We start from the raw sequence: 19,589 nt of genomic DNA on the forward strand, positions 1-19,589 counted from the left end.
TATGTCGGAGAGTGTTTTGCCTATGTTCTCCTCTAGGAGTTGTATAGTTTCTGGTCTTACGTTTAGATCTTTAATCCATTTTGAGTTTATTTTTGTTCTTTTACAAGTGGTTGGGCATTTTTCCCAGCACCACTTGTTAAAGAGGTTGTCTTTAATCCATTGTATATTCTTGCCTCCTTTGTCAAAGATAAGGTGTCCATATGTGCGTGGATTTTGAAAATGGAAGATATGCTTGGAAGAAAATCACTGTGTCTGTTTATTCATTTTCTACAAAAGCTTCACTGACAATTTTTCCTGCAAGAGAAAACCTGAATATACGATCAAATAAGCTTTTATTCCAATTTATGCATGTCTGTAAAAATACATGAATGTTTACTTTGCAGGATGATTTAGGAGTCCATTTGTTATGTGGCATATGAAACACCTAACAGATGATGCAAATGTATTGAAATGTTTTTGACTAGTTGTTGAAACATTGGGTGTGTTATGTAGTGTTAAGCTAACTAGGATGGACCTTTTCTCAGGAACATCTCGACAGAAGACAGGCTGTGTGCTTCTTTCTTTCATTGTCCATCCTTTTCTGGAACCACAGAGCTCTGACATGTGCCCATATTTTGAGTTTTACCTAAATGGTAATGTAAGATTAATTAAAATACAAGATCAGTGAAATGTAAACATCCTCTTCAATATAATCAACACTCTAGTTTTACAATGGACTTATGGTTACATTTAAGAGGTCTTGTGGTTTAAGTAAAAGTGTCCCTGAAGGTTCCCAGTGGTTGTTTCTCTCCACCCTGAGGCCTTCACCTGTCTTGCTTTGGAAGGCAGCCTCCTGACCTGGGTTCCTATGAAGAGTTAGTTCATCAGCACACATGCCCACTCTGTTCAGTTGGTTAGACTTGTGCTGAGACCCAGGATGGCTTTGTTTTTGCAGATGATTATTGACAGGACCTGTTGAGAGAGGGATGTGACTGGAGGGAGGACAGGAGTAACCTTGGCCTGGCCATCAACTAGCTGTGTGATCAAGGCCAAAGTAGGTAGATACTATGGGAAGCAAATCTCCAGGCAGGATGTTGTCATGGTTGTAAGTATGGACCCTGGAGCCAACTTCCTGGGTTCAGTCCTGGAGATAGTTACTAATAGTAATAGCTAGTTATGTTAATACTTATATGCTAGTTATTTAATTTCTCTGTGTTTCAATTTCCTTACCTGTAAAATGAGAATACTGTTCACACACTTACCAATATCTTGATGTTATGGCCATTAAGCAGGTTAATAGTTCACAGTGTTTAGCACAGGGTCAGTGTCTAATGAACCTCAGTGAGAATGTCAACATGATGTCTGGGAACTTCTCTCCTGTGAAATGGGAATAACCACAAGATTGTTTCATAAGACTGTTGTGAGGATTAAATAAGAATGTTTAGTGCAGCTTCTTGTGCAGATTTATTCAACACATGTTCTTTAGTCCAGGCACTGTGAGGAGCACAGAATGGTTAACTGCAGAGGCCATGCAATTTCATCTCATTATGAAGCTGGAGTGAGGAAGTGATTGGAAGAGTCTGCCGTTGCAGCTGCGAAGTCTCTATACTTTGCCTGTTAATGTGAAAACTACAGTCATAAATTTGGGAGCATCAAGTGAGATTGAATTTCTGTTATCACAGCCTCTGAGTGGTTGTGACCACTGTTAACCAGGCTCTTGATGACATGTAGACTTCTCCAGATGCTGATTTATTATTCAAGGATTTGGAACCAAGTTTAAATCTTTAAGGTCACTAATCCTGGAGCAGCAGGCATGCACCATGTGTATCTTGTCTCCCCCTCCTGTGTCTATTATCAGAACATCATTCCTTCAAAAAAATAGAAGCCCAAATTAGTATTGCAAAAGTATGCCCAAAGGTTTACGGGCATCAGTTATTTACTCTTTTGGTGGTGTATTGAATTGAACTCTTTTCTGTGTTTATTTTCAAAAGTAGAATTTTTAATAGATGATTTATGGTGGTCTTGGTTTCTGGTATGTGATGGCATGAAGGGAAAACCACATACAGTGGTGTTACTTGTTAGCAAGTTCAAGCCCGTTCTGCCTGACTCACAATGCTGATAAATCTTACAATGTGTTAAGGCAAAGAATAATGACTTTATTTGGAAACATGGCAGACTGAGAAGATGGCAGGCTAATATCTCAAAATAACCATCTTGTTGGGGTCTATATGCCTGGCTCTTTTACAGAACATAGGGGAGAGGAGGTGAGGGAGTGAAGTCAAAGGCCATTTATCTTGCACAATGTGAGGGTAATTTTTCTGCAGCCATTCACAGGTGGTGAGGGTCAGATTGTCTCCATGTGAGCTGATAAAAGCCAATTTAGTTTAACATTCAGGCAGAAGGGCAGGGTTCCCTGAGAAAAGCAGTGAATAGCAATGGTCAAAGAAACAGATCCAGCATGGAGTCAGTCTTGGCTCATCCCTGATACAGTTCCTTTGATGTGTACCTCCCCTGTCTGGGGGCAGTGTCCTGTTCTTTCTCATCCTGAGTCTCCTCAGGGTGCACCACCCTTGCAGGGGTGGCTGCAGAGTCCTGATGGCTGCAGCATCCTTTGTTTACTGAAGAGACAGGTGACACTTTTAGTTTATGCCAGATATTTACCAGAAATTATCATATTCTATCCTGCAGCCTTAAGGATGTACTATTATTGTGGATACTGAGAAGGGAAGTAAAATCAATGATAAATGATTCTTGGTCATTTACTGATATTTCAGTTTTCCTGCCTACACCCCTCTGGTCTTCTTAGATGCTTATTCATAAGTCTGTGCTTGTCACACTTAGTACACCTCTGGAAATAAGGGCTTATTACCCCAGTAGTAAACTTACAGCTTGGAAATGGCCACAAGCCATAATTTCCCAAAATGCGAGCTGCTGTGAGCCATCTGGAGGGAAAAAAAAAAAAAAAAAAAACAATTGCAGAGAGTTTATAATTATGTTTATTTAAAAAGTATCACTTGGTAAAATTAATCTTGATAATTAAAGCAAAATTGGTGTAACAATTAGGATTAACTTAGGTATTTTGCAAATATTTATTTACCAATTTAGCACTTGGACTGAGCCTTAGATGGGATGGATCTAAAGGGAGGGAACATTCTCTAATACACCAAACCTTCCTGTTACTGCCACAAGATTCCCCCAGTCTTTTAAAAATCAGGACTCAGTCAATGTCAGTTCCCCACCCACTGCCATTTGGTGGTATTTTTGTTTCTCTTTAGGTATCATCCTATTTTGTCTTTCTTTTTACCACTGACATTAGCTTATTTCATATGAATTTATAATATATTAAATTTGTTGTTGTGTTACCACTAAGTCATGTCTAACTCTTTTGTAGTCCCATGGACTGTAGCCTGCCAGGCTCCTCTGTCCATGGGATTTCCCAGGTAAGATACTGGCTGCCACTGCTGCCAAGTCGCTTCAGTCATGTCTGACCCTATGTGACCCCATAGACAGCAGCCCACCAGTCTCCCCGGTCCCTGGGGTTCTCCAGGCAAGAACACTGGAGTGGGTTGCCATTTCCTTCTCCAGAGCATGAAAATAAAAAGTGAAAGTGAAGTCGCTCAGTCGTGTCTGACTCTTTGCGACCCCATGGACTGTAGCCCACCAGGCTCCCCCATCCCTGGGATTCTCCAGGCAAGAATACTGGAGTGGGTTGCCATTTCCAACTCCAGGGGATCTTCCTGACCCAGGAATTGAACTCCTGTCTCTTATGTCCCCTGAGTTTGCAAGTGGATTCTTTAGCATGAGCCCCTACTGCTGCTATTGCTAAGTCCCTTCAGTCCTGTCCAACTCTGTGTGACCCCAGAGACGGCAGCCCATCAGGCTCTGCCATCCCTGGGATTCTCCAGGCAAGAACTGGAGGGGGTTGCCATTTCCTTCTCCAAAGCATGAAAGTGAAAAGTGAAAGGGAAGTCGCTCAGTCGTGTCCGACTCTTAGCGACCCCATGGACTGCAGCCTACCAGGCTCCTCCATCCATGGGATTTTCCAGGCAAGAGTACTGGAGTGGGATGCCATTGCTTCTCTGAGCATGAGCCCCTAGGGAAGGAAGCCCAATATATTAAATATTTAATGCATATACTTAAAAAAAAGAATTATTTATTTGTTTTTAGTTGCATGGGTCTTTGTTGCTGCACACTGTGGTTGCTTTTTCTGTTGCAGAGCTCAGGCTCTAGGCACATGGACTTCAGTAGTTGTGGTGCACAGGCTTAGTTGCTCTATGGCATGTGGAATCTTCCTGCACCAGGGGTCAAACCCATGTCCCCTGCACTGGGGACACTGTATTACCAGGAAAGTAAATACATATACTTCAAAAATATTGTTTTGATTTGTTCATGAATTATTTCTCTTAAAGGTCGTATCTGAGGAAATGAGTAATTTTTTGTATCCTATTCTTGCAGGAAGAATTTTAAATCGTTTCTTCAAAGACATTGGGCATATGGATGACTTGTTGCCCCTAATATTTCAAGATTTCATCCAGGTAGTGTACCAGTCCTGCCAGAGTTCTCACAGGGAAGAGCAGAGTGCCTGTTTCTCAAGGATTTTTCATAGGGATTGGAGGTGGGCCTTTCAGCCTGGTGATGTGTCCTGTTATCTTCCATAAGAGGCTGTGTTTCTGAGAGAGAGGTGTGGCTATGATTGGGATGCTGAGTTAACATGAGTAACTCCTGGGGCAGGAGTGGCTACACAGTCACGCCAAAATTGGTCTGAAGCAGGAACATGCTGGGTAAATGGTTCTCCCTCTGCCTTCCAGGTGTCTAGTGTGGATTCCCTTTACTGTGAGCACATTTCATAACAGAGAGACAGTCACTTCTCATGGAAAGATAACCTAGATTAAATAAATTATGCATTGTATTTGGCTTCCCAAGTGGCTCAGTGGTTAAGAATTTACCTGCCAATGCAGGAGATGCAAGAGACGAGGGTTTGATTCCTGGGTTGGGAAGATGCCCTGGAGAATGGAATGGCAACGCACTTCAGCATTCTTGCCCAGAAAATTCCACAGACAGAAGAGCCTGGCAGGCTATAGTCCATGGGGCTGCAAAGAGTTGGACACATCTGAGCACGAGCATGATGCATTGTAGTCCCACAGGGGACAAATATCTGCTGCACCATTTTATTTGGATAAAGCCAGGTGTGGTTACTTATGAAGAAAAGATTGGTTAAAAATAGGGTGAAAATAATACTTTAACAAGGACAATGTTTTTACTTGCCAAATTGTGTCCGACTCTTTTGTAACACTGTGGACTGCAACCCACCAGGCTTCTCCATCCATGGGATTTCTCAGGCAAGACTACCAGAGTGGGTTGCCATTTACTTTTCCAGGGAATTTCCTGACCCAGAGACAAGACTTGTGTCTCCTGCAGTGTAGGCAGATTCTTACCACTGAGGCACCTGGGAAGTCCAGGAAGTTTAATAGAGAGCAGCTTTGAAGATATGAAGGCTTTTAAGCCAGTAATTCGATTATGGGAACAAAGTCATCTCAGAAAATGCCTTTTGTTTTTGTAGACAGTTGTTCTTATCACAAGCTGCTTGCTCTGTCTTAAGGTGTCTTACTGCCAAATTCAGACTTAAATAGAAGAAAGTAGGGAAAACCACTAGACCATTCAGGTACAACCTAAATCAAATCCCTTATGATTATACAGTGGAAGTGAGAAATAGGTTTAAGGGACTAGATCTGATTGACAGAGTGCTTGATGAACTATGGATGGAGGTTTGTGATATTGTACAAAAGACAGGGATCAAGACTGTCCCCAAGAAAAACAAATGCAAAAAGCAAAATGACTGTCAGAAGAGGCCTTACCAATAGCTGTGAAAAGAAGAGAAGTGAAAAGCAAAGGAGAAAAGGAAAGATATAAGCATCTGCATGCAGAGTTACAAAGAATAGCAGGAGAGAGAAGAAAGCCTTCCCTAGCAATCAATGCAAAGAAATAGAGGAAAACAACAGAATGGGAAAGACTAGAGATCTTATTCAAAAAAATCAGAGATACCAAGGGAATATTTCATGCAAAGATGGGCTCAATAAAGGACAGAAATGGTATGGACCTAACAGAATCAGAAGACATTAAGAAGAGGTGGCAAGAATACACAAAACTGTACAAAAAAAGATTTTCACAACCCAGATAATCACAGTGGTGTGATCACTCACCTAGAGCCAAACATCCTGGAATATGACACCAAGCAGGCCTTAGGAAGCATCACTACGAACAAAGCTAGTGGATGTGATGGAATTCCAGTTGAGCTACTTCAGATCCTAAAAGATGATGCTGTGAAGGTGCTGCACTAAATATGCTAGCAAATTTGGAAAACTTGGCAGTGGCCACAGGACTGGAAAAGGTCAGTTTTCATTCCAATCCCTAAGAAAGGCAATGCCAAAGAATGCTCAAACTACCACACAACTGCACTCATCTCACAGGCTAGTGAAGTAATGCTCAAAATTTTCCAAGCCAGGGTTAACTGTGAACTTACAGATGTTCAAGCTGGTTTTAGAAAAGGCAGAGGAACCAGAGATCAAATTGCCAACATCTGCTGGATCATGGAAAAAGCAAGAGAGTTCCAGAAAAACAGCTACTTCTGCTTTATTGACTATACCAAAGCCTTTGACTGTGTGGATCACAACAAACTGGAAAATTCTGAATGAGATGGGAATACCAGACCACCTGACCTGCCTCTTGAGAAATTTGTATGCAGGTCAGGAAGCAACAGTTAGAACTGGACATGGAACAACAGCCTGGTTCCAAATATAAAAGGGACTATGTAAAGGCTGTATATTGTCACCCTGCTTATTTAACTTCTATGCAGAGTACATCATGAGAAATGCTGGGCTGGAGGAAGCACAAGCTGGAATCAAGATTGCCTGGAGAAATATTAATAATCTCAGGTATGTATATGTACCATATACACAATGGAGTATTACTCAGCCATTAAAAAGAATACATTTGAATCAGTTCTAATGAGATGGATAAAACTGGAACCTACTATACAGAGTGAAGTAAGCCAGAAAGAAAAACACCAATACAGTATACTAACACATATATATGGAATTTAGAAAGATGGTAACAATAACCCTGTGTACGAGACAGCAAAAGAGACACCGATGTATAGATCAGTCTTATGGACTCTGTGGGAGAGGGAGAGGGTGTGGAGATTTGGGAGAATAGCATTGAAACATGTATAATATCATGTATGAAACGAGTCGCCAGTCCAGGTTCGATGCATGGTACTGGATGCTTGGGGCTGGTGCACTGGGACGACCCAGAGGGAGGGTAGGGGAGGGAGGAGGGAGGAGGGTTCAGGATGGGGAATGCGGGTATACCTGTGGCGGATTCATTTCGATATTTGGCAAAACTAATACAATATTGTAAAGTTTAAAAATAAAATAAAAGTAAAAAAAAAAAGATTCAGACTTAAAAAAAAATAATCTCAGGTATGCAGATGACACCACTTTTATGGCAGAAAGTGAAGAAGAACTAAAGTGCCTCTTGATTAAAGTGAAATAGAGAAGTGAAAAAGTTGGCTTAAAGCTTCAATTCAGTTCAGTTGCTCAGTCGTGTCCGACTCTGCGACCCCATCAATTGCAGCACCCCAGGCCTCCCTGTCCATCACCAACTCCCAGAGTTCACTCAGACTCACGTCCATCAAGTCAATGATGCCACCCAGCCATCTCATCCTCTGTCATCCCCTTCTCCTCCTGCCCCCAATCCCTCCCAGCATCAGAGTCTTTTCCAATGAGTCAACTCTTCGCATGAGGTGCCCAAAGTACTGGAGTTTCAGCTTTAGCATCACTCCTTCCAAAGAAATCCCAGGGGTAATCTCCTTCAGAATGGACTGATTGGATCTCTTTGCAGTCCAAGGGACTATCAAGATTCTTCTCCAACACCACAGTTCAAAAGCATCAATTCTTCGGTGCTCAGCCTTCACAGTCCAACTCTCACATCCATGCATGACCACAGGAAAAACCATAGCCTTGACTAGATGGACCTTTATTGGCAAAGTAATGTCTCTGCTTTTGAATATGTTATCTAGGTTGGTCATAACTTTCCTTCCAAGGAGTAAGCGTCTTTTAATTTCATGGCTGCAGTCACCATCTGCAGTGTTTTTGGAGCCCAGAAAAATAAAGTCTGACACTGTTTCCACTGTTTCCCCATCTATTTCCCATGAAGTGATGGGACCAGATGCCATGATCTTCGTTTTCTGAATGTTGAGCTTTAAGCCAACTTTTTCACTCTCCACTTTCACTTTCATCAAGAGGCTTTTTAGTTCCTCTTCCCTTTCTGCCATAAGGGTGGTGTCATCTGCATATTTGAGGTTATTGATATTTCTCCCGGCTATCTTGATTCCAGCTTGTGTTTCTTCCAGTCCAGCGTTTCTCATGATGTACTCTGCATAGAAGTTAAATAAGCAGGGTGACAATATACAGCCTTGATGTACTCCTTTTCCTATTTGGAACCAGTCTGTTGCTCCATGTCCAGTTCTAACTGTTGCTTCCTGACCTGCATACAGATTTCTCAAGAGGTAGGTCAGGTGGTCTGGTATTCCCATCTCATTCAGAATTTCCCACAGTTTATTGTTATCTGCACAGTCAAAGGCTTTGGCATAGTCAATAAAGCAGAAATAGGTGTTTTTCTGGAACTCTCTTGCTTTTTCCATGATCCAGCAGATGTTGGCAATTTGATCTCTGGTTCATCTGCCTTTTCTAAAACCAGCTTGAACATTAGGAAGTTCACGGTTTACATATTGCTGAAGCCTGGCTTGGGGAATTTTGAGCATTACTTTACTAGCGTGTGAGATGAGTGCAATTGTGCGGTAGTTTGAGCATTCTTTGGCATTGCAGTTCTTTGGGATCAGAATGAAAACTGACCTTTTCCAGTCCTGTGGCCCCTGCTGAGTTTTCCAAATTTGCTGGCATATTTAGTGCAGCACTTTCACAGCATCATCTTTCAGGATCTGAAACAGCTCGACGAATTCCAACACCTCCACTAGATTTGTTCATAGTGATGCTTTCTAAGGCCCACTTGACTTCACATTCCAGGATGTCTGGCTCTAGGTGAGTGATCACACCATCGTGATTATCTGGGTCATGAAGATCTTTTATGTACAGTTCTTCTGTGTATTCTTGCCACCTTTTCTTGATATCTTTCTGCTTCTGTTAGGTCCATACCATTTCTGTCCTTTATCGAGCCCATTTTGCATGAAATATTCCCTTGGTATCTCTAATTTTTTTGAAGAGATCTCTAGTCTTTCCCATTCTGTAATTTTAATATTCAGAAAACTAAGATCATGGCATCCAGTCCCATCACTTCATAGCAAATAGATGGGAAACCAGTGGAAACAGTGGCAGACTTCATTTTTGCAGGCTCTATAATCACTGCAGATGATGTGTGCAGCCATGAAATTAAAAAACACTTACTCTTTGGAAGGAAAGCTATGACCAACCGAGACAGCGTATTAAAAAGCAGAGATGTTACTTTGTCAACAAAGTCCATCTAGTCAAGTCTATGGTTCTTTCAGTAGTCATGTATGGATGTGAGAGTTGGACCATAAAGAAAGCTGAGCACTGAAGAATTGATGCTTTTGAACTGTGTTGTTGAAGACTCTTGAGAGTCACTTGGACTTCAAGGAGATCCAACCAGTCCATTGTAAAGGAGATCAGTCCTGAGTGTTCATTGGAAGAACTGATGTTGAAGCTGAAGCTCCAATAATTTGGCCACCTGATGGGAAGGGCTGACTCCTGGTCCAGGAGGTGGTGGAGCTTCTGGGAGGTAACCTTTCATCCCAGATGAAAGAGAAAGGCTGCTGTGGATGGTGGCACAGGAGGTGTTTGTGGAAGCCAAGTTCCTGTGTGGGACCCAGTCTTTCTCTGTATAACCACCTGAAGGCGGGAAGGGAAGGGGCTGGAAGGTCCTTTTTCAGCTGTGTAAGCATACCTGTGTTAAAACTCAGTTTTGATGATTTTGCTTTTCCTTGTTGTATAAACCTTAGAAAGTTCTTGATCATTTTTGTTTTTATTACTTTGAAAGTGTTTATTCCATATACTTTCCCTTATCTAATTTCTTCTCACCCCCTTAAATGAAATTTCAGATAATTTATTTAATATTTTGTGATAGTGATGCCAAGTGTGGCTAAGGAAAACCCTGGATTCTTAGTAGTTTTCCACACTGCAGGACAGTCCACCCCCTCAGGTGATGTCACCCAGAGACCACATCCCAAAAGAGAGGCAATCATAAGTTTGTGCACCATCCTGTACACTGACTCTCACAGCCACCAGCCTGTTCAGTCACATTTTATGAGTGGTTAGGGAAATTGGAGCTGTTCACCATTTCAGAGGATGAAGCATAAAAAAATCAACTTATGTGGTGTGATTGCACCTGATAATCATTCATGATGTCAACAGCTTTAAAGTGTGGCAGTGCAGAACCCCTCAGATTCCCTTTCCAAGCCCCCGTCCAAGCTCTCCTTCTTATCATCTCCGCCCCACAAAGCCATACTCTCCTTTCTGTAAAATGGAGAAAATAATGCCCACTTCCTAAGGTTTGTTGGGAAGGCAAAGTGAAGTTCCTTTTAACATTATTATTTGCATAACATCTAAATGCATGTAGAGCAGTAAGTAACTATTTCTAAAATACCACATATGTGTTTTAGGTAATAAATAGTCTGATGACAGTGGTATTTGTTGATGTTCAGTTGCTAAGTCATGTTCAACTCTTTGTGACCCCATGAACTGAAGCATGCCAGGCCTTCCTGTGCCTCACTATCTCCCAGAGTCTGCCCAAGTTCATGTCTATTGAATCGGTGATATCATCCAGCCATCTTATTCTCTGCTTTCCTCCTTTTGCCTTTGGCAAAGTGGCATTATATTGCATTAAAGTTATTATCAGAGACAGTTTCAAGGCCCATAAATATCATCTCATGAATTTGTATCACAGAGATTCCAGGTTTTTAATCCTTGAAGATTTTGATGGACACTTTCTTATGTAGACTCACAAAATAAAAATCAGTTGTTTTCAAGATAGATCATTGAGCATTAAATATTTCAGAGTAATGTAATTTTCATACAATTTGCCAAAGTCCCAAATAACACTAAGAAGTCTCAATTATCTATAATTCTTGTTATTGAAATCATCACCTCCAAGGAGTCTTCGTACTGCTAAAACAAGTGAAAATGAAGGTGAGATGTGGAAGTTAGGTTTAGGCATTTTAATTTTCCAAAAAAAAGTTTGGGACTGCTCTGAGCATGTGAACTGGCATACAGCTGCTCTCAGCAAAATACTGTAATTTATTGAGGAAAACTAAGTTGCAAAACGCTTATTCCTCACACACCCCTCATTCAGGGGAAAAAAAAAAAAAAAGCAGCTTGTCAGAGCTGAACTGAGTCTTCATGTCCTTTCATGGACACAAAGGGCAAATGCCCTTGAGCCACCAATGCTGGCCATGGTGAGACCACCAGGGTCTGTATCACTCCCTCCTCAGCACACACAACCCACTGACTGCAGTTTTATGAAGTGAAAATATCCAAGAAAAAGAAAATGTGAAGGAGGTGTCCTCAGTCGTTTCTTTCTAGAGAGGGGAGAGCAGAAGAACAGGCCACTGCATCTGGATATTGAGAACGTAGCCTGAGACTCAGTGTAATAGGTTATTATGGGTCACTTGATTTTGCAGCCTTTACTTGTCTCAGCACCATTCACTCTTGCATTTCATTGTGTGGAGATGTCAGGGAAAGTGTGTAGAGAGTATCCCAGCCTCTCCCACTGAATAATGAGTTTGTCATTTTGAGATTTCTATGGGTGTTGATCCCTTCCCCAACCCCTTCCTCAAATCCCCCTTGGTGATGTTTATTTTTAGTATATATGTAATACTAGTGCATTGTGGGTATTTTCTTCCAGTCAGTGGCTTGCCATTTATATCCTTAGGGGAGATCAAGGTTTAATTTTGATGAAGTCTAATGTTGACCTTTTCTTTTTCTTTTGTAGTTGATGTTCTTGTATCCTAAGAAATCTTTGCATATTCTTAGGAGTGTGAAGATACTTTCATATGTTCTACCTTTCTAGATATTGATGCATCTTGCACTATTTTTTGTATGTGAAAGAGTAATTAGTGGTTGAAGTTTATTTTTTCCAATTATTCTGGACACATTTGTTAAAGACTTTTATTCATTGAATTAAAGAAATCTGCATCTGTATAATTTATTTTGTTCCTCAGTAGTTACAGTTTATACCGATATTTTGATCCTTATACCAATACTGCATTCTTAGTAACTGTACATTTTAATAAGAAATGAAACCCATAGTTTAAATTGTCTAACTCTGTGCTTTTTTGTCAAGGTTGCTTTGATCATTCTGGATTCTTTACTTTTGTGTGTCAATTTTAGAAGCCTTTTAATTTGATTTTAAATAAAAGCCTGCTGAAAATTTTATTAATATTTCCTTTTAGCTATAGAATATTTGAGAAGTCTGAGTCTTAACAGTGTTGGTTCTGCAATTACTAATATGTGTCTCTCTATGCTTATTTAGGTCTTTTTTAATTTTAGAAATATTTTGTAAATTTTAGTATAGACATCTTACACTTCTCTGGTTAAATTTATTCATGCATATTTGCTTTTTTATAGTATTATTGCATTTTTAAAAATTATTTATTCATTTATTTATGATGCACTGGACCTTCTTTGCTATGTATGGGCTTTCTCTACTTGTGTTGGATGGACTTCTCATTTTGGTAGCTTTTCCTGAGCAAAGCATGGGCTCTAGGGCACATGGATTTCAGTAGTTGTGGCACATGGGCTCAGTAGGTGCAACCATCTGGTTTTGGAGCCTGGCTCAGTGACTGTGGCACATGGGCTTAGCTCCTCTGTACATGTGGATTCTTTCCGAACCAGCGATCAAACCTGTGTTCCCTGCATTGGCAGGTGGATTCTTAACTACTTGGACCACTAGGGAAGTCTTGTTTCTGATACTATTATTCACATGCTTGTTGCTTGTCTATAGAAATACAGTTTATTTATTTGTGAATTAACTTTGCATTTCCTGGAGTTGATAGCAGTATTTTTTTTTAATTCTATAGGATTTTGTCCATATGCAATCATGTCAGCTGTAAATAATGACAGTTTTGTATCTTCATTTCCAATATTTATGACTTTTATTTCCTTTTCTTGGATTGTTGTGGCTACAGTTTCCATTTAGTGTTGAAGAGAATAGGTTAGATAAGATAATCTTGTATTCTTAGGGTGAAATCTTTCAGTAATTTTTCATTGCAAATAATATTAATTGTAATTTTTTAGGTAGGTATCTGTTATCAGGTTTAAAATGTTTCTTTTAATTCCTCAATTGCCAAGAATTTTACTTTTTTTTTTTTTTTTAAATGAGGGATAGGCATTGAATTTTAACAAATATTTATTCTACATCTCTTTAGCTGGTCATATGATTATCTTTACTCTTTTAATGTGAATTATAGTGCTTGGTATTTGAAAGTTAAACTTAACATTCCTGGAAAAGACTTTTCTTGGTCATAATGTAGCATTATGTATTGCTTTTTTATACATTTTTATGTATTGCTATATGTAGTTTGTCAAGAATTTTTATACCTATTGTTCATGAAGGATATTGGCCTATAATTTGCTTTTCTTAAAATATTTTGTCAGCTTTTGTTATCAGAAGAATGTCAGTTCAGTTGCTCCGTCGTGTCTGACTCTTTGTGACCCCATGGACTGAAGCACGCCAGGCTTCCCTATCCGTGACCAACTCCTGGAGCTTGCTCAAACTCATGTCCATTGAGCTGGTGATGCTATCCAACCATCTCATCCTCTGTCATCCCCTTCTTCTCCTGTCTTTAATCTTTCCCAGCATCAGGGTCTTTTCCAATGAGTCAGTTCTTCACATCAGGTGGCCAAAGTATTGGAATTTTACTTCAGCATCAGTCCTTCCAATGAATATTCAGGACTGATTTCCTTTAGGATGGACTGGTTGGATCTCCTTGCAGTCGAAGGGACTGTTAAGAGTATTCTCCAACACCACAGTTCAAAAGCATCAATTCTTATGTATCCTCATGAAAATATATGGGAAATATTTCCATTTTTAATGGTCAGTTTAATGTCAGCTTGACCAGACTACATTCCTCAGTTATTCAGTCAAAAGGTGATCTGTGTGTTGCTCTGTAGGTATTTTGTAGATGTGATTGAAGTCCATAATCAGTTGATTTTAAGTAGGGACAAAGCCTCCCTGAAGTAAAAGAAATTCTGCTTGTGGAGAACTCCTGCCCAAGGGTTCCAGCCTGTCCTTTGTAACAGGAGAACCTGAGGATTTTGGACTTGCTCAGTCAAGTTAGACTGTGGAATATCATCTTTTTTATATTGCTAGATTCAGTTCATTGGTATGTCATTTAATATTCCAAGACAGTTTGGTTTGCAATTTTTCTTTCTTTTAATGTCTTTATTTGGTTTTTATATCATGATAATGCTGGACTCATGTACCCTGGAAAAGTTTGGTAAAACTTTTCTGCACAATGTTTTTGTGAAGCCCTCTGGATTTATAGTCTTTTCTTTGAGAAATTTAAAAATTATGTATTCAGGGAATTCCCTGGTAGTCCAGGGGTCACGACATTATACTTTCACTGTTGTGAGCCTGGGTTCAATTGCTGGTAGGAAAACCGAGATCCCACAAGCTGCATAGTATGGCCAAAACAATAAAATAAAGTAAAATAAAATAAAGGATTCAAATTCTTAAATCAATATGCAGTTATTCAGATTTTCTATGTCATTATGTTAGTTTTGTATGTCATTTTTTAAGACATTTGTCCTTTACATTAAAATTTAAAATTTTATCTGCACAATGTTTATTATATTCTCTTTGTAATGCTTATGGTATTTTTTGTATTAAAGTGAAAGCTAAAATGTTAGTTCCTCAGTCATGTCCAACTCTTAGAAACCCCATGGACTGTAGCCTGTCAGGCTCCTCTGCCCATGGGATTCTCCAGGCAAGAATACTGGTGTAGGTTGCCATTTCCTTTTCCAGGAGATCTTCCCAACCCAGGGCTCAAACCTGGGTCTCCCCTATTGCAAGCAGATTCTTTACCATCTGAGCCACCAGGGAAGCCCAGTCTTTTGTGTTATCCTCTTTTAATTCATGTGAATTGTAAATTTTCTCTCTCTCTTTTTTTTTTCTTTTGTATTTTTTGGTGATTTCAAATAACCATGCTTTGTGTTTGTTGATTTTTCTGTTTAAAAGTTCATTTTATTTTTCATTCAGGTATTTTGTCATTTAGTTGCTCAATTGTGTCTGACTTTTTGTGACCTCATGGACTGCAGCACGCCTGTCATTCACTATCTCCCAGAGCTTGCTCAAACTCATGTCCATTGAGTTGATGATGCCATCCAACCATCTCATCCTCAGTCACTCCTTTCTCCTCCTGCCCTCAATCTTTTGCAGCACCAGGGGCTTTTCCAATGAGTCAGTGCTTCACATCAGGTGACCAAAGTATTGGAGCTTCAGCATCCAGTCTTTCCAGTGAATAATCAGCATTGATTTCCTTTGGGATTGACTGGTTTGATCTCCTTGCTGTCCCAGGGACTCTCAAGAGTCTTTTTTTTTTTTTTTTTTTTTCATTCTTCTACATACTTTAGTGTGCTTTTTTCTTTTTCTTTTATTGATAAGATGGATTTCAAAATCCTTGACTTTTAGCCTTTTTTAAAGGCTTTTTTATTATTTAAAAGGTATTTTAATTTTTTTTGGAATATGGTTGATTTACAATGTTGTGTTTGTTTCAGATGTACAGCAAAGTGATTCGGTTATACATGTACAAATATTTATTCTTTTTTAGATTATTTTCTTATATAGGTTATCACAGAATGTTGAGTAGATTTCCCTGTGATATAATTTTATAGTGCTCTTCTTTTTAAGGTGTACCTTGTTAAATTATCAAATAAGAAGACTCCAGACTTAAATGTTGTAGTAACGTTGAAACCTGAGAAAAATGAAAAGGAAGATATTGATCAATGAGATACACTAACCACGAAGGAAGAGATACAGCATGTTTCCCTAAAGCTTCCTGTTGTGCTGGTTAGCAAACTGTGAACCAAACCCCACCATTCACTCTTCAGTGGAGTTAGTTGTGACTCTCAGTTGGGAGCGAAGTGATGGATACTCAGGTCCCAGAGCTTACATGGTTGTGAAAAGATCCAAGGCAGCCAAATGAGGGATGAAGAATGTGATTAATATATCCCAAGCAAAGGGCAGGTTTAGAAATCTTAGTCTTAGGCTTTGTATGTGTGTATGTACGTGTGTTAGTCACTCAGTTGCGTCCAATTATTTGCAATCTCATGGACTATAGACTACCAGCCTCCTCTGTCCATGGAATTCTCCAGGCAAGAATAATGGAGTGGGATGCCATTCCCTTTTCCAGGGGATCTTCCCAACCCAGGAATTGAATCCAGGTCTTCCTGCAATGCAGGCAGATTCTTTACCATTGAGTCACCAGGGAAGTCCAGGGTTTGTATAGATCTCATCATATAGTTAAGACTCACCAACGTTTTATAATGTCCTGATTTAACAGAGTTAAATGAGTTGGGTGATATCAAAGGAAACAGAGGTGATGAAGGAAGGATCTGAGAACCAGAACTGATCTCTAAACTTCCTGAGACGTGCATGCTACTGTATCTGATTACATGAAGACTCAGCACTGACCCTCACTTAGTGTTAAGCTTGTGTGGTTAGTTGCTCAGTCGTGTCCAGCTCTACAACCTCATGGATTGTAGCCCGCCAGGTTCCTCTGTCCCTGGGGATCCTGCAAGCAAGAATACTGGAGAAGGTTGCCATGCCCTCCTACAGGGGATCTTCTCAACCCAGGGATCAAAGGCAGGTCTCCCGCATTGCAGGCAGATTCTTTACCATCTGAGCCACCAGGAAACCCTATCTCAGCACAATATTGGGCTAATGGAATTTCTTCTCCAGGTATAGATTGTTATCCTTTGCCAACTGAAGAATTTTTCTGAATTGTGAAAAATCACCATTTTCTCTCCAGTGAAAGAGTTCATCTAAGAATTTTTTCATTTGTGCATGTGGATTCATAGACTTTGGATAGAATTTCCCAAATGGTTTGCTTCAAATGGGAAATATATAAAAATAATGATTCTTCTTATTTGAGGAGTATTAAGACTTGGGTCACTTGCTCCTGGGTCTATATGCTTCTTTCTATATATCCATCCTTGTCTCTGTTCCATAGTGTGACAGAGGTGCAGAAGCACTGGCCATGGTGATATGGTCCATCAGATGGGCCTGGAATCCAACCAGTGGGGGAATTGTATAGCTTGAATTGGGCTTTTTGGAATTCCTGGGGATGTAGGAGAAAGAAATGAGGTTGGCTTTAAGAAAAGGATTTATTGCGTGTTTATTGTACACTAGGATATTTTGTTTCCTTCTTCAGATATTGACTTTTTGGTTAGATACTATTTCATCTTCTTCAAAATTCTATAAAGTGTTTGAGATGGCTGGCAATAAAATAGTCACAAATGTATATACATGTAAAAGTGCTCAGTTATGTCCAACTGTTTGGGACCCCATGGACTATAGCCTGCCAGGCTCCTCTGTGCATGGAATTTTCCAGGTAGAAATACTGGAGTTCGTTGCCAGTCCCTTCTCCAGGGGATCTTCCAAACCCAGGGATCAAACCTGGGTTTCCTGCATTATAGGCAGATTCTTAACCATCTGAGCCACTTGGGAAATCAATATGTTGTGTGTGTGTGTGTGTGTGTGTGTGTGTGTGTGTATAATAAAGCTGTTAGAGACATCCTCTTTAAATTGCTTTAGATTTAGGGCCATGAAATCTGAACTCCGGAGCTTCTGAGAGCATTACTAATAGGTCTTCAGAGGGTACCTGAGGAAAAAGCATTGGCACAGCTTCCTTGGAGCCCTTCATTTTGATCTTACCTCTGCTTCCCAGGTTACCTGACAGGCTGGGTTAGACATAAAAGGCCCTCACCTGGAGTGGTTTAGTTGCTCAGTCTTGTCTGACTCTTTTTGACCCAATGGACTCTAGCCTGTGAGGTTCCTCTCTCCATGGGAAGTTCCAAGCAAAAATACTAGAGTGGGTTGCCATTTCCTTCTCCAGGGGAACTTCCTGAACCAGGAATCAAACCTGGGTCTCCTGCATAGCAGTCAGATTCTTTAATGACTGATCCACTAGGGAAGCCACCTGGGGAGAGCCCGATTATAGAAACGGATGAATGTTGTTCGTCAAATGATGCAAGTCGGCTAAAAACCAGTAATTTGGATTTTTTTTTTAATAATTGACATTTTAGTAGGTTTTTTTTTTTTTTCTGACAAAAATGGCAAGCCAAGTGACATAAAGGCTAGACATAGAAAGAGCTGGAAGGACCCTTCCCCATGAACATGAAGATTGTAGCCTGGTAGGATGCACAGTATCCACTGGCTGTAAGAAATTGTTTTCTGTCAGTCTAATAGGAGGGAGGTCAGACTACCCTATTTTTTTCCACTTATGATTAAAATTTATTCCTTTAGAACTCCATCCTCTTCACTCTGAGTTTTCTTTTGATACCACAGCAGAGACAGGGAGAAAGAGGAAAAGCACATGGGTCCCCATCCAGATCATGCAATTTGGTTTCCAAAGGCTCCTGGCCAGAGACACAGTTCTGGTTGTTTGTTCCTCCTGCCTGCATCTGTGGCTCTGGGATTCTCTGATTACAAACTGCTCCTCTCTTTCTCCAGGATAAGCAATACCTTCCTGGGAAACTTTAGGACAACCACTTACCCTCCCAACCTCATATTTCTTATCTTAAAGAACAGCCAGTGTTAACTCAGACAAGCATCTCAACCTTCTCATCCCAGGTCCTTTTTGGTCACAATTTCCATCAACTATGATTACTGCCTGAAAGTCATTCATGCCATTCTTTCTATTTGTTAAACAAGCCTATAAAATCAGTCATGCGTCTTAGAATTGTCTAAAAATATTCAGGTATCCTTCCTTGTGTTTCCCCAGCACTCTATGCAGATCACCATGGATTTGTATCCACCTGAGATCATAAATTTCAGAGGCCTTGGCCCAGACTGGGTGAATCTGCAAGTCCCTAGCACCACACCCCACTTTCATAGCAGGCAGACACTAAATGTTGATTGCATTCTTATTGCCTGATACTGTCCTCCAAGGTATCATACTTTTCCTGATAAAGATGGATGCTTAAATCAACGTCAACCAATAATTTCATTTTCTATTCTACCTGCTGTCTTTTTTAGACCAAGATCATTTCCCAAGAGAATATCATCTCAGGGGATAATGTGATGATTAAGAGAATGTTCATGGAACCCAGCACAGGGCCTTACACACAGTACACACACTGTAAATGGAATCTGGTGGTGTTATAATAGTTAACCTTTGGAATGGGCATTTTAAGTACTTGGTATAATGATAGAAAGATGGCTGTAAATTGGGGTCAAGCTTAAAAATGTCATAATTGCTCATGACATGGGCTTGCCAGCTCCGTAACTTAGGCTTTGCAGTCTCCATCAAGCTGCTTTTCCTCTCCCTGTGCCTCACTGTCTCCATTTATAAAATTAGA

At 40.2% G+C, this 19,589-nt stretch overlaps 1 protein-coding gene across 1 annotated transcript in view; it reads left to right on the top strand.

Annotated features, from left to right (window-relative positions):
- Positions 1 to 19,589, top strand: part of LOC147361882 (ATP-binding cassette sub-family C member 4-like) — a 115,995-nt gene that overhangs the window by 82,063 nt on the left and 14,343 nt on the right. The window lies entirely within an intron of this gene.

This window comes from Bos grunniens, chromosome 12 (genome assembly GCF_055505025.1).
Source record: "Bos grunniens cultivar Pamir isolate PY7600 chromosome 12, Bosgru_T2T1.0, whole genome shotgun sequence".
NCBI lineage: Eukaryota > Metazoa > Chordata > Mammalia > Artiodactyla > Bovidae > Bos > Bos grunniens.